The sequence below is a fragment of the Pteronotus mesoamericanus genome, unplaced genomic scaffold (genome assembly GCF_021234165.1).
Source record: "Pteronotus mesoamericanus isolate MK-2021 breed Mesoamerican mustached bat unplaced genomic scaffold, CSHL_Meso_final contig_68, whole genome shotgun sequence".
NCBI lineage: Eukaryota > Metazoa > Chordata > Mammalia > Chiroptera > Mormoopidae > Pteronotus > Pteronotus mesoamericanus.
The window spans coordinates 3146826-3160289 of record NW_026555234.1 but is presented as its reverse complement, the minus strand read 5'-3'; the positions used below and the strand labels follow the sequence as shown (position 1 = coordinate 3160289).

Here is a 13464-nt window from a genome sequence, read left to right as displayed (position 1 = left end):
GAAAGACTGTATTGTAACAAACGCAGGTGAGGACTAGGAGCCGGGGCCGTGGGGCCCGCAGGGTGAGGGAAGGGACGTCTGCAGCGGCCCTGGCAGTGGTGAGGTCGGGACATGCGGATGGCGGAGCAGGGCCCAAGGAAGGCAGGGCCCAAGGGTGAATGGCATCTATGCAGGGGTGCAGCCACAGGGCACAAGCCCCGTGCATTCCTTCCCTCATTCACCCAATGGCACCCCATGGCCTGTCGTGCCAGGCCCTGAGCTCCAGCCAGGGAGAAAGAAAGACTGAACAGCAAGAGCCTCACAGATTGGACAGAAAGACATGGGGGCCGGACGGGAAAGGGAAGTGTCCGAGGCAGCGGCCCGAGCCGTCTGCCTGCAGACGTGCAAAGACAGGAGGAGCAGAGGGGGCCGGGCACGGTCAAGGCCGGCACACAGTGGGGGGCCAGTGTTGTGGACCAACTGTCTGCGTCCTCTCCAAATTCATAGGCTGGGACCCTAACCCCCAGCATGTGGTGTTGGAAATGAGGCTCTGGGGAACTGATTAGATCGTTCGGGCGGAGCCCTGCTGACGGGATCAGAGCCCTTCCAGGGAGAGGCGCAAGACAGCTGGCTCTCTCTGTCCCCCCTACCCAGTGAGCACACAGCGAGAGGGTGGCCTTCTGCAAGCCAGGAAGCCCGCTCTGACCAGGAATGGAGCCGGCGACACCACGGCCTCGCGCTCCCTTCCAGCGGGTGACCACCCGCAGACACAGGCGTCTGTGAGGGGATGGCCGTCGCTGCCGAAGTGGGAGCAGAACCACCACCCGCCGGGACACGCGGGGTGATGACCGGACCTGGGTTTCCAACCACGTGCTGTGGAGCGCAAGGCCTCCACGGAGGTACTTGGTCAGGGGGAAAGGGCAGGAGTCAGGGGTCTGGGGCAACACGTGTTTGATTCTCGTGTTTTTTAGGTGTAAAGATCTTAAACTATGCAAAGAGCATACAAGATCAAAGAAGCGGCACAGCAAATGTTAACTGTCCGGTGGCCCCCCAGGATGAGCGGACACAGACCTGAGACGGGGGGGTGGGGGAGGCAGAGGAACGGGCATCCCAGAAAGCAGGGCAGCGGGAGCAAAGGCGCGGAAGCCAGAACACTGGGCACGGGAGCCGTCAGCCCAGTTGGGCCAGGACAGGAAGGCGTGACTGGGCGTGACGGAGGCTGAGATGCCTGGAAAGGAGGCGTGAAGGCTTGGGTGTCGGGCTGACAAGGTGGAACTTAGCCTCAGCTGTGGGCCGGGCCCTGTGTTTGCCGGCATTGATTTCTGATTTCATTGCACTGTGGTCAGAGAACGGACTTTGAATTATTTTGATCCTTTCAAATTTATCAACGTTTTTATGGCCGAGCATACAGTCTGCCCTGGAGAATGGTCCACGTGCACTTGAGAAGAATGTACTCTCGGTGAGGCTGTGGAGAAAAGGGAACCCTCGTGCCCTGTTGGTGGGAATGTAAGCTGGTGCAGCCACCGCGGAAAAACAGTATGGAGCTTCCTCAAAAAATAAAAATTAGAATTGCCATATGATGCAGCAATTCTACCTCTGGGTGTTTATCCAAGGAAAATGAAAACACTAAGTCAAAGAGATATAGGCAGCCCCAAGTTCACCGCAGCATTACACACAATAGCCATGATATGGAAATACCCTCAGTGCCCGCTGGGCATGAATGGGGAGGAAGTGGCGCGCGCAATCAAGGGAATGTTACTCGGCCATGAAAAGAATGAAATCTTGCCATTTGCAACAACATGGATGGACCTTAAAGGCACTGTGCTAAGTTAATAAGTCAGTCAGACAGACAGAGAAAGGCAGAATTCCATATGATCTCACATATATGTGGGGGGAAAAAACAAGCTTAGAAATACAGAGAAAAAAAAATTGGTGGCTGCCAGAGGTGGGGGCAGGGGGGCAAAATGGGTGAAGGGGTCAAAAGGCACAACCTTGCGGTTGTAAAATACATAAGTCCTGGGGGTGTCAGGCACAGCATGGCGACGATGTTTGATGACACTGTGTTGCACATTTGAAAGTTGCTAAGACAGTAGATCTTAAAAGCGCTCATCACAAGAAAAAAAAAGTTTCCCAACCAGGCATGTGGTAGATGTTAACTAGACTTACTGTGGTGATCATTTTACAATATAAACAAATATCAAATCATCGTGTTTTATACCTGAAGTTAATATAAAGTTATATGTCAATTATACCTCAAAAATTTAAAAAAGAGAAAGAGTATGCAATTCTGATGTTCTTGCTGGAGGATTCTATAGATGTCTGTTAGGTCTAGCTGGTTTATAGTGTTATTCAAGTTTTCTATTTCCTTGTTGACCTTCTGTCTGGGTGTTCTACCCATTATTGAAAGTGGGACAGCCCTGGCTAAGTAGCTCAGTTGGTTAGAGCGTCAACCTGGTACACAAAGGTTCTGTGTTCGATCCCCAGTCAAGGCACATACAAGAATCAACCAATGAATGCATAAATAAGTGAAACAACAAATTGATGTTTCTCTCTCTCTCTTTCTCTCAAAAAAATCAATTTAAAAAAGTGGGGTATTGAAGTATCCAGCTACTATTGTTGAATTATCTATTTCTCCCTTCATTTTAGTCAGTTTTTACTTCATGTATTTTGATGCTCTGTTGTTAGATGCATATATGTTTATAATTGTTACATCTTCCTAATGGACTGACTCTTTTGTCATTATAAAATGTTATGAAATGACTCTCTTATCTCTATTTTTATTTTGTCTCTCTTGCATGGTATCAGTATAAACACTCCAGCTTTCTGGCGGTTACTCTTTGTATGATGGAACTTTTTCCATCCTTTTTCAATCTATTTGTATTTTTGGATCTAAAGACGTGTGTCTCCTGGAGCATTCAGTTAGATCATTTTTAATATATCCTGACAATATCTGCCTTTTGATTGGGTTGTTTAATCTATTCACATTTTATACTCTTATTGGTATAGTTGAGTTCACATCTGCCATCTTACCCTTTGTTTTCTATACACCTCATGTCTTTTTGTTGCCTCTATTCCTCCTTACTGTGTTCTTTTGCATTAAGTAAGTCAGGCACTGTGTTTGGCAGATGAGTCAGGGCAAGAACTTCAGAAGTGTACCTCTTTTTAATTCAGAAAGCAAAAGTACCTCTGACCATTCTCAGTTCCTAAATGGCTCATGTTCCAATCGATCATAATCTTTTTCTCTCTGGTCCCAGTAAATGGAAGCAAATTGATTATTCTTCCGATAGTCATAGACTACCATCCACAAAAAACGTCCATTAGCAGCCTCCTGTGTGGGAAGATTTCAGGCTACAGCCTGACCTTCCCACACGCAGGAGGCCTGGGGCCCTCTGCAGCGTTCCGGGGTCCCCTTCGTGCCAGGCGGTGGCCGGAAGTGTGCCACAGCTCAGTGCTCCGGACCAAGGTGGGAAGGGACGGTGGGAGTGCCTAACACAGCCCGCCGCTGGGCGTTTTCAGGTGCGTGGCCTGGCTCTCACTGAGAGCGGGCGCAGGTGCGAGGAGGCTCTGGGGGGCAGAGGCCCTTCCTGCGCCTACTGCTCCCTAAACGCATAAGCGCACACCCTTGCCCCAGAGTACTTAACACGCCCCACCAACCCTCGACAGCTAGCCTACCATTCATCGACAGACGCGAAAGGAAGCGACCACCCAGGAACCTGGGCACTGTGAAACCCCAAGCCACAGTCTGTGCTGTGAACAGCTGGGCTGGCGAACCCAGCAGGACCCCCCGCCCCATCTTCTGGCTTGAGCACACTCAGTCCCTGATATCCTACCCAGCGACAGGGCTTGTTTGTGTATTTGGTCCAAAGTGTTTCGCGTTCGTTTTGGCCATCCCTACAAGAAAGCCCAGGTCCTGACTGACTGGGCTCACCCTGGGGACCAGCACACTTTCAGGGAAAGAGAGATGTGTCAGTGAAGCGCCCATTTGCCTGGGAGAGTAAACAGATCACGCACGGCTTGGGGCATCCAGGCCCTTGTTCAAAATAAATGCCTGGTTGGCCAGAAAAACCTTGTCCAGCCCTGATCCCCGAAGCCCCCACAACGTGCCAGAGAAACTCAAGCACCAGCGGCTCCATGAGCTCATTGCCCAAGCTGCCCTGGCCTGAGGAAGCGGCCCTGCTGACCTCCAAAAAGAGGTGTCTCCCAAAGCCTCTTCTGAGGCTCCGCTTGGGAGAAAGGGGGAAATCAGGCCAATTAAAAAAAAAAAGGGACCTTATACAAACACGGGGTTAGGGGGTCCTGCGAGCGTCACACTAGGTGCTTGCAAGCAAGTGCGGGTGTGGAAGCAGGAGGACAACGTCAGCTGACCCCTGCGGAAATGAGAAACGCCCTCTCTGGGGATCTCTCCACGTGGAGCACAGGCACCCTGCGACCCGGACAGGGAGCCAGAGCTGGGGGAGAAGTGGCTGATCTCCCTCGTGGCTCCTGGCTGAATCCGGGGCTCAAACCAGGTTCCCTCCCAGGCCTATCAGAAAGCAGTGAAGACAGGGTCCGGGGAAGAGGAGCCTCACAAAACTACAGGGTGGCCTTCCCACGCCCCGAGAATCAGCTGCCCTCGCCCAATCAGATGTGGCAGAATCGGTTGCCCTCGTCCAATCAGAGATGGTGGCGGGGGCCAGCCCCGCCCACTGTGGGAAGATGTTCGGAGAGGTCTCCTGCATTCAGGGACCTGTGGACCAAGAACGTGAAGTTGCAAATTCTTCACTCAATAGTACAGTCCTGGCGCAGCCATTGTGCAGAGTGGAGGTGACCAGGAGAGTGGCCCAACGATCTGGAGCCATACCAAAGTAAGCATTTTGCCTGCCCGTTAGAAAAGCCTACTTTGCACCACGATAGACTAGGTCCATCCCTGCTCTGCTCACGAGGACCGCACTGATGGCTCCTAGAGACTGAAGATGAACAAACAGAAACCTCATTTACATTAAAGCTGGGGGAGCCTGTAGGGGGAGCCCTCACACCTACCACCCGGCTTCCGTTACCCCAAACAGGAAAAGACTACATCCCACCTTCCAAGAATAGGAAGATGTTCTTCTCTCCTGCTCCAGCAGGAAGGAGGAGGATCTTCTCCTTGCCCAGAATTCACTCAGCCAATGAAAAACCACCACACTTCCCACTCCCGGTTTCCTCCAATGAACTCTGTGTTTATGGCAGTCCCCTTCCCTCTACAAAAGAACGTTCCTCCTCCTTCTTCTCAGGACTTGTTCATGACTTGCCATTACACCACATGTCCGGAATTGCAATTCTTCCTTCACCCCAAAACTCTTTTTGCTGGAGAAATACTTGGCTGTTTGTTTAAGGTCAACAAGACCCAGCTCTCGTCCCCAGTATGATTTTCCATCACGCCTCCTTACCTACGTCTTTTAGGAACTACACAGTCTTGGTGGCTGGGTTTGCGTTTTATCAAACTTGCAGAGATTGTGCGTCTCCCCTCCCCAGCCCACTCAAGGATGAAAGCTGCCCAGGGCAGAGACTCGCCCCGCCTGGTCTTCACGGGGCCCTAGTTCCCTGCTGGGGCACACTGGAGGCCCTCAAAGGTACACTGTCAGCGTCACCAGGCTGAGCATCTTGTTTAGAGGAGAGGAAACTGAAGCACAAAAAAAATAAAAATAAAAAATGACCTACCTTGCCTAGAGTCACACGCTTCACAGGAGGCACGGCAGCCATCCTGAGCCCGGTTCCTGCCCTCCGGGAGCTTACAATCCACAGCAGCGCTACCCAAGGATTCAATGTGAGCCCCATAGCGATTGCAAATTTTCTGGAAGCCACATTAAAAAAATAAGCAGCAGGTGAAACTAATTTTAATAAAACGTTTGACTTCGCCTAATAAATCTAATAGTATCATTTCAACTTGTAATCAATGTTAAAATTATTACTGAGCTCTTTGGCTCTCTTTTTCATTCCGAGTCTTTGAAATCCAGTGCGTATTTTTCACTCACCTGCTCAGGTCAATTCCGACAAGCCACATTTCAGGGCTCCGTAGCCCCGTGTGGCTGCCTTTTTGGACACTCAGCCCCAGGAGGCCCCCTGGCTTCTTCAAGACAAACAAGTGTATGAATTAAGGAACTCATTCTCAAGCTTCATGACCACTTGTACAACTGCCACCAGCAGCAGCACCAGGGCACAAACCCCTACTGCACCCCGACGTGGCTCTGGACAGTCTGCTTAGGTTACCTCTGACCTTCACACCAACCCCAGGACATAGGACATTCTGAACAAAAGAAGCTCAGAAAGATGAAACGATGAGCTCTAGTCCCAGACGTGGAGCAGTGGGGCTGGGAAACTGCCTCCATTCTAGCTCATGGGGACAGGGACTGATCATAAACAAGGAAGCAAACCCGTTTTGGATCGTGACGATTTCAGAACAGCGCCCAAAGGAGCACAGCAGTGGAGGGGAGGTGGCAGCTGCCTGGGACAGGCCGGGACGGCCTCTCCGAGGAGGGAATTTAGGCTGAGACGTGAAGGATGAGACGAAGCCAGTTCTGGCCAGGGCAGGGCAAGAGCATGCCAGGCAGCAAGCAGCAAACACAAACGCTCCAAGCGGGAGAGTCCAACAGCAAGGCAGCCAGGCCCCCAGCGCTGTGCCAGCTGCCTCTCTAGGCCGCTCCGTTGGCCCCTATGCCATCCCTCCTGCCTCAAGGCGCTCCCATACTCTTGGTTGCGAAATGAGAAGCCAGGAAACTGTTCTCCAGATGTCAAGCACATGTAAGGCTGGAAGCTCCAGTAGGGCCTGGCATGGAGCGCGCCTCTACGCCTATCTGACGAATGGCTGAACTGATCAATGAACAGAAGAACAAAACCCCGGCAGCCAAGGTCCCGGGAAGGTTTTAACACTGGAAGTCTTGCTTCAAACACTATTCACACGAGCCAAGAGGTGGAAACAAACCAAATATCCACCAACAGACCATAAAATGTAGTATGTCCATACACTGGAATAGTATTCAGCCACAAAAAGGCTTAAAGCACTAACACCGGCTACAACATGGATGAACCCTGAGGACGTTATGCTGAGTGAGAGAAGCCAGTGGCGTGTGATTGCACTTATATGAAATGTCCCGAGTAGAGAAGTCGAGAAGCAGAAGGCACATCGCAGTTGTCAGGGCCTGAGGGAAAGGGCGGGGGAGCGGAGCGACCGCTTCAAGGGTGCGAGGCTTCCTGTGAGGGTGACGAAAAGAGCTGGACAGAGGTGGTGGCCGCACAGGTCACGAATGCGCTAAAAGCCACCGAATGGTATGCTTTGCAGTGGTTAATCGTCTGTTCCCTGAATCTCACCTCCATTTAACTTTTTATAAAGGACAGGGGAGAAAGAAAAGGAATTATTTCAACAGAAGAGGCAGGTCCTAATCCTGTTCAATAAAACCCCACGTCCCGGCAAGCAGACAGGAGAGATCTACCTCCTCCAGAAGCAGCGGGATACATAGGAAAAGAGAGAAGACAGAGGCTCCAAGTTTCAAAGACGCAGGAAGCTGCCTTACCAGGCCACTTGGTGCTGCCACTCCCGACGCCGTACTCCCCGCGATCTGCCCGTTCCCCAGAGGAAGCAGGTCACCCTCGCTGGTGGGCCCCACCCCCCTGCCCTCAGCCCAGGGGCCAGTCTGGGACTCCCGAATCAAAATGCAGCCGAGGTGGAGGCGCGGGTCCAGTGGGCCAAGCCAGCACGTCCCCTGACCGAGCACACACAAGGCCATTACTGCCACAATGGGCAGCCCTTGGCAGTCCTGGGATGGCCGCACACAGACCCTCTTTCATTCCTGAAAGCGGCCCTTCAGCCAAGCCCGGGCCGTGGGGCAGAGAACGCCTGCATCCGCACAGCGTGTGGGTCCTCCTGGGGCCGGGCCGGGGTTTTAGGAGGCACGGTGGGCCCTGAGGATGCTTCCAGGCCCTGGAAAGGATAAACGGGAGGCCAAGGGCCACATGGAGAAGTGGATCTTATACCCGATTAAGGTGTGGCCGCTCAGGGGGCAGCACCGTGGCTCCTGCCCACGGCGCAAGGCTGGGCCTTCTCTGTTCCTTAGTTCAACCTCACCCCACGTGATCTGCAGGTGGGGGGCCGGGGCGCACCCTGTTTTACAGAGAGGACCCTGAGTTGGGGAGGGTTCAGAGGGTGCAGATGCTTTGGCCACGAGCAGAGCTGGCAAACGGCAGGGCCAGCGTTCGAACCCACAGCTGCCACCAAAGCCCCCCATGCTGCATTGTACGTATATGGGTCGCCGACGCTCGCTTTCCTCGACAAAACTCCCTGAAGGCAGCAAGGGGTCACAGTCACCAAAGCGAGCTGCCAGTCCGGGTGACAAAGTGACAGAAAAAAGTTCTGGAAATGGAGGTGGGGGTGGTCGTGTGACCGTGTGAACACACTTAACGCCACTGAACGGGGCACTTAAACATGGGTAATATGTTAACCATAATTAAATAGTAAATACATTTAACACAATAACATTGTAAGAAATGGTCACGATCCAGGCCATGAAGAAATTGTCAACAGATCTTTTAGAATAGATATCATCCAGACCACCTTGTCTGAATATGGTAAGGCTCAATTAAAGCTAAAAAAATATATATAAATCCCTCCTTTCCCATAAAAAATACTAATAACATGGGCTGCTTGGGTTCAAATCCCTGCTCCCCGCTTACCGGCTCTGTGGCCTTGGACAGGCTTGAGAGCCTCTCTGTCCCTACCTGTGAAATGGGAAACGCAGCCCTGTCCTCTCGGCTTGTGTCCAGGACTGAATGGACTCAAGTCACGGACGGAGAGACCAAGGAGGGGGGGCGGGGCAGCAAATTCCTTCTGTAAATGTTTCTGGCTTTACAGGTGTCTGCCGCCAGTGCCCAGCTCTGCCAATACAACGCAAAAGCAGGCGCAGACAACAGGTGCACAAATGGACACAGGGCTGTGTCAATAAAACTTTATTTACAAACAGGCGGTGGGCAGATGGATCATACCTATGCCAAGCCCTGACATAGACGCCGGTTAAGTGCCTAGCAAATGTTAACTGTTATAACTAACAAAAGTGGCATTGGTAAAATACTTCTTGTTACGATTCTGAAAATAAACACTAACAGCAAAGGCAAGCGCCCAGCCCCTGTCCCCGCTGGACAGCGGGCCCCTCCCTCACTCTGAGCAGCGCAGGCGCTTTAGCACCGGGCCTTCTCTGCTGCTTTTTCAAGGCCATTCTGAACCAGTTTGTCAGCGGCCTCCCAGCCTCCCGCCAAACCCTCCTGCCCTTCCCGACGCCTCCAGGAGGGGGCCCTCTGCCCCGCCCTTCACAGCGTGAGGCCCGCCCCCCCGCCCCGCCCCCGTCCCCTCCTGTCTCTGCCCCTCCCCACTGGCCCATACACAGGTGGGCTGGCCACCTGGCCTTGGAAAGGCCAGAGCAAAGAAAACATTGTCTGAAAGCATTCAGGGCTAGAGTGACAGTGCCGAGGTCCCCCTGCTGGCCAGCCCTGGACTCCTTTCCTGAGCTTCGATTACAAGCACCGAGGAGGCCCCTCTGGTTGGTTCCTTGCACCCACCGGCCCGGTAGGAAGGTCGTCTTCCAGTGCAGGGGTCGGCGTGCTCCATGGAGCCGCACTAGAGCAAGGCCCAGCGACTGGGGATTCCCAGCCCTGCCTCCCTGGCCACACGCAGCCTTGGCTGGTCAGGTGCCCACATGATCCTTCCCCCAGAGCACTGCTGTGCAGCTTAAATGAGACACCTCACCGCAAAAGTGGGAGTTTAAGAAACAAGAGCTATTTTCCTCATGTGAACACCATAGAAAAAGGAATGGGGCACAGAGAAGTGAAGCGGCTCATCCCAGGTCACACAGCCGGGAGCACCTGAGCCAGTCCGCACTGCGGCCCCTCCGACCCAGCCCTGTTCTTTCGCGGCTCCAGGGCAGCTGCTTATGACCGTCAGTCCCACTGAGAGTTTTCCTAGGAACTGGGTGGAAGTGACTGGAGCCACCTTCCCCCACGCACTGAGCAGGGCAGTCCAGGTCAAAGAGGCATCAAAGGGTCTGCCCCAGGACTGGGGAGGTGGCCTTCTCTAAGTGGGCTCTGAGCTCAGGGTCCTCACAGGCCGCCCTGCACCTCCTCACGCGAGTCCGCACAATCCTCGCGCCCCCGTGCCCCCTCCCAGGCCCTCCCTCTTCACCGCCACTGCTTGAAGGCCTTGCTCATGGGTGTTACCCAGGGACACCCTCCGTGACGTCTGCTCTGTGAAAAAGCTAACGGGGTCACTTTTAAATCACTTATTACACGCTTCCTCCTCCTCCTCCTCCTCCTCCTCCTCCTCCATGAGTGCCTCCTGTGCCCAGAGAACACAGCCCTGACCCCCACACCGACCCAGCCAGAGAAACAGCGCCATCCCCACTCGTACCGGACAGGGAGGCTTGGGAGGGCAGCCTTGCTGCCCACGATCGCACGGCCGTAAGGGACAGGACACAGGTGAGACCAGCTCCCAAGGCCTACAGGTTGGCCCGACCACCACGGAGGGAGAGTGACTGAGGTCCGGGATACACTGCGGTCCTCCCCAACCTTCCCTGGGGAGGCACCTTGTTTTAGGTAGAAGGCCCAGGAGGGAGGTGCCCGCCCAATCACAGCTGAGTGAGGGACGGGGGCCAAATGGGAACCGCTGGCTGGGTTCCCAACCTGGAGAGTTAAACAGCCACGGCACGCAGCGCTGATCTGCTCGCTGCTGCTGGCTCACGTCTCCCCGAGTTCTTTCTTCTGCCACCCCTCCCCCGGCACAGAGTGCAGGGTCGGGGCTCCAGCGTGCCTCCTCCTCCTGCTGAAGCCTTCCCCGCAGGCCCAGGGCAGCCCCTCACGCTCTCTCCCGCTCTGTGCGTGTCTCTCACGGGCGGGCGCTGGCAGAAGGGGAGCCCGTGGGACTGCCTCCAGGGAGATGGAGCCCCCAGCAAAGCCAGACGCCTCTCAGACCTCGCTGCGCCCCCAGCCTCCAGCGGGCAAGGTCTGCTTCAGGGGAGAGGACAGATGTTACCCTGTGCGTGGGAATAAAGCTCGGAGAAAGCACAGGCCAGAGGCCACACGATCTGCCGGGCGTGCCCGGGAACACCACGAGGAAGTAACAAGAGAGCTGCGCTTATTGTAGGAATAAGGGTTCTCCAGACAGGCAAGGGGGGGCATTTTTAGGAAAAACATACAGGATGTGTGTGTTGGGGGGGGGCCTGAGTGCGAAGATGTGTCCAGGGAGCACAGAGGTGGCGCCGAGGCTGAGACAGGGCAGGCGGAGGGGGAGGAGGGGGCCAGGAGAGCCCGGGCCTGAGGAGCCTGGGAGGTCACGGGGCAGTGGGAGCCGTGGATGGTTCGTTTGTTGGGCCTCCGGGGGGGCTTCTGGGTGTGGAAAGCTGCAGAGCGAGAGCTGCCCCAGACGGCGGGGGGCGGGAGGGGGACGCAGAGCCGTCCAGCACGGCAGGCCACGGGGCGCGCGTCTCAACAACAGCAAAAACTTCGCGATCCTCCATCAGCCTCCACCGAGTTGTACAGCGGAAACTCCTCGGAGTGGCAGGTCTCCTGGGAACCGAAACGGCCGCCTGGGCAAGCATCCTGCTGGGGTGCCCTGACCACCACCGCATCCCCAAATCTTCCCCTCTTCTCATCCACCAGGGCTCATGAAGATGCCACAGGCCTGCCCAGGGTCCTGGAGGAGAAGCCAGCTCCTCCCACAGCCTCGCAGCACATAAGTGGGTCTCGCTGAGTTAGGGGTGAGGGCCCCCCAGCCCCTGTATTTACTGTGGGTGGAGCCCTGTGTGAGGGGCTGAGGTTCTCCCTTCCCTCTCAGACTTCCTAATCTGGTCAGGGAGGCAGAGGCTATCAGAGGGGCCGTAATGTGTCCGGCAATGCCACAGAGGGAAGCACAGGAGGGGCAAGGGGCTCTCCTTGACCTTGGCCCAGAAGGAGCTGGCCCGCTGAAGGGAGGGTGTGCCCAAAGCAGGGATAGCAGGGGCAAAGGTCCAAGGACAGCGGGCTGGGAGTGCGCGTGGAAGGGTGGGGTTGGAGGAGGAGGCCCCGCGGCTCGATACTGTATCTCTAGAGCTTAAGGAGCCGGGCAGAGGCTGGCAGAGAGCCCAGGCCGGCCAAGCAGGCAGGAAGAGGGCAGGGGTGCTTCTAGGGCGAAAGTCTAAGGCTGGCATGCAGCCTCTATCAGGGATGACCAGGCCGGATCCTCAGGAGCCCGCAGCAAAGAGGGTGGAGTGACAGAAAGATGGAGAGGGGGAGAGGGGGAGAGGGAGAGAGGGAGCTGGAGCCGAGGGCGTGGTGCACTAATGCAGGCCTGAGAGGCCGCTCGCCTGAACGCAGGGTGCCCGACCAGGCGCCGAGCCCCACTGAAGCCAATGCCCGTGCGCCATCTCCGGAGGCCTAGTGCGCCCAGGGCGCGCCGGCCGGGCAGGACGCTGGGTACCAGCCTTTCTTCCCGTCTCTCCGGCCTCCTCCCCTGCGCCCACGTGGGCGGAGCAGCGCGGGGGGGTGCGTGGCAGGAGCTGCGGCAGCGTTTGCTGTGCGTGGGGTGGGGTGCAGGCAAGGCGGCCTCACCCTCCTGGCCCCCAGGTGCCGCTGCGCGGCCCCAGGCTCCATCCCCTCTGCCACCGCGGCCCGGATCCGGGGACCCTGACCTACTCGGCGGGTAGGACACTGAGGGTACCAGCCGGCCACGCCCCCCTAGCCACTCCCCGGAGGCACTTGGTGGATCCCCCTCCCCCTCCTTAGTTCCGGGGCGGAATGGCCGAGGTATGGAAATGGGGGTGGCGTGAGGGGGTGGGGGGTAGAGAGGGAGAGGGAGGGAGCGGGGGGCTGTGGCTGGAGAGGGAGGGGGCGTAGGGAAAGAGGCGACGCAGAAGCCTCCGGCTGCAAGATGCTGCAGGGAGATTTGGAGGAGTGGGGGATGGGAACGAAAGGGTGGGGGCCCACCGAAGTGAGAGGCGAGAGTGGCGGGAGGCTCAGGCGGGGTCGCGCAGGCTGGAGGAGGAGGTGGGCGACTGGGTGGGGCGGCACCGGTCCCCGCGCCCCTTGCCACCAGGTCCGCCCATCGGTCGCAAGGTCCGCGGGTCCCCTTTGGGCAACGCGCGCCTCCCTTGCCCCGGCGTACCTGTACCTACCTGCTCGGCGCTCAGGCCCGAGCCGGGCAGCAGCAGCGGGCGTAGCGAGCGCAGCCCCGCGCCGCATCCTCCGGCCGCCACCTTCCTGCCCCTAGCTTACGCTGCCGCCGCCCCCGCCTTAAAACGAACAAAACGGAAAAGAAAAAGGATGCGTGGGAAATAAAAAAACGTAAGAAGCAAATGATGAAGACGGACGGATGCGCGCGCGGCTCGCCGGAGTCCAGCTGTAGCAGCGCCGGTGACAGAGCTCCCGGCAGCCGGCCGGCGCGTGCCGCACACTCCCGGCTGCAGCTCCCGCGGCCGCCCGGCGCCCGGCTCCCAGCGCGGCCCCGCCCCTCCC

At 56.4% G+C, this 13464-nt stretch overlaps 1 protein-coding gene across 1 annotated transcript in view; it reads right to left on the bottom strand.

Moving 5' to 3' along the window:
• The window catches only part of JAKMIP1 (janus kinase and microtubule interacting protein 1), an 83569-nt gene extending 70357 nt beyond the window's left edge, over positions 1–13212 (bottom strand). The window contains exon 1 of the mRNA XM_054582226.1: positions 13125–13212. The gene's annotated coding sequence lies outside the window, so the exon portion shown is untranslated. The remainder of the gene's footprint in view (positions 1–13124) is intronic.
• Positions 13213–13464: the final 252 nt, after the last annotated feature.